The sequence below is a fragment of the Homarus americanus genome, unplaced genomic scaffold (assembly GCF_018991925.1).
Source record: "Homarus americanus isolate GMGI-L3 unplaced genomic scaffold, GMGI_Hamer_2.0 scaffold20597, whole genome shotgun sequence".
In the NCBI taxonomy this organism is placed as follows: Eukaryota; Metazoa; Arthropoda; class Malacostraca; order Decapoda; family Nephropidae; genus Homarus; species Homarus americanus.
Window position 1 is genome coordinate 90,371 of NW_024749328.1, and position 1,860 is coordinate 92,230.

The window sequence follows — 1,860 nt, forward strand, 5'->3', positions numbered from 1 at the left end:
ATCAGGGCTGGTCGACTTGAAACCACATGAATGACTCCAGTCATGTCTCACTTTTGTGTGTGTGTGTGTTGGGAATTTGTACACTATCTATAAATATACAGCTAATTAAAAATTTCTCAATGTTCTAATTTCCTCAATATAACTGCATATGGCTTCAAAATTCTCCAAAGAAGTGTTCAAACTTCAAAATTTTCCCTGGGGACTTACAGCCCCCCCGGAACTCCCAGATGTTTAGGCTCGCTTCACTCGCCACCCCACCCTCTTGGGCAGATATAATGAGGGGGCCTCCACAAAGAGGCTGCCCATGGGCCTCCACAGGTCTAAATCCGGCACTGGTTGTAATCTACTTATGTTTTGTTAGTTTAGAGTACATTAATATGTTTAGTATATGTCGGGTGTTATAATATTGTATAAATTGTAGCAATAATTATATTTTGTTTAGGAGGACTCTACCCACGTCAAGGGCCGGGCGTGAGAGATGTCATTGTAAAGAGTTCGACAGTCTTTGTCCTCTAGGCTAGGAGACATATATCACCTGATTTGTCCAGTCGTGGGGACTCCCGGAGGCCAGCAGACCAGAGTTAACCGGATCCCAGTTCAGGAGTGACTTAAGTCTAACCCCTTTCATTGAGTATGCTTTTCAGGGGAGCTGGAACTCCTCTAAAGTCCGGTCGACCTCACGCCTCCATACACCACTATTGACAGACTCGCCGGCAGGACTGTTTTGTTGTACCTGATGTTCAGATCATGATACTCCCCTTAATTATTATATTACTCGTGTATGTTATTGTAAATAAATTTTAATTTTTATAAACAAAAAATTCTTAAGCACCTCAGAATAGATTGGCGGAGCAGTCTACCATCAAAGATCCTATTTGGCCTTTACATAGAGTAATATAAAGTAAAGTAACTAGATGGTGCAAGAAATTATGTTAAAGTTAGCCTTAAAAAGAAAAAAAATTATCGTTTTCTTTATACTTTACTTTTTTTATAGAAGAAAATAGTTTTATGGATAACTAAACAATAAAAGTCAGAACTAGAGACTCGTTGTTGGATTGTAGTTTAATGAACCACATCGTTAAGTGCCGTGTGTGTGTCTGTACAGCCTATATGTGCAGAACTTCATCTTGTTGTATGATATAAGGCGAGACACTGGCTTCAGACATAACACCTTGATCTTATCCAGGGTTTGTGCAGTCCCTCCCTCCAAGGTTAGTGTATCAGCATGACTTCCAGCGGGCCGCCTGCACCGTCAACTGCGGCTCCCATGTCCAAAACGTGAATGCTGTGGACAACCTGGGGGACAGACGGGGCATCACGTGGGCCTTCTGCTACTGTCAGCGGAGAGGAACGGTGTTACGTCCATGACCCCGTCCTGGTGGTGTCACACAGCAGCCCAAACCTCATGTGGTGCTTCAGCCTGGTGACCCTGGCGATATCAGTCGCCTGTATGATCGTCATCACCACCTTGCCCTCCCCCTCCTCCTCCACCTGCTCCGACATAGGGATGGATATATTCTACCATGATCGAGTCACGGCCTGATCACCCCCCCACCTCCTTCACCTCATCTTGTTATGTATCACCGTGACGACATTCTCTATCTCCTTATATCGACAGACCCGGTGGAGCACCATGCAATATCTCCCTTCAACAGTTCGGGAAACACCTGACTTTATGCACCGTCACTCACTCATATGAAGGTTGAGTCCGATAATAATGAGCCGTATGTGTTAATTTTCTGCCGTAGGTGTGACTCAGGAATAATTTAAGGACCAGGACTAACACACACTGACATTTTAAAAGCCTAATTTGAGTTATGTAATTGTTTTATAGACACGGATCTCAGAGCATAAAGGTAA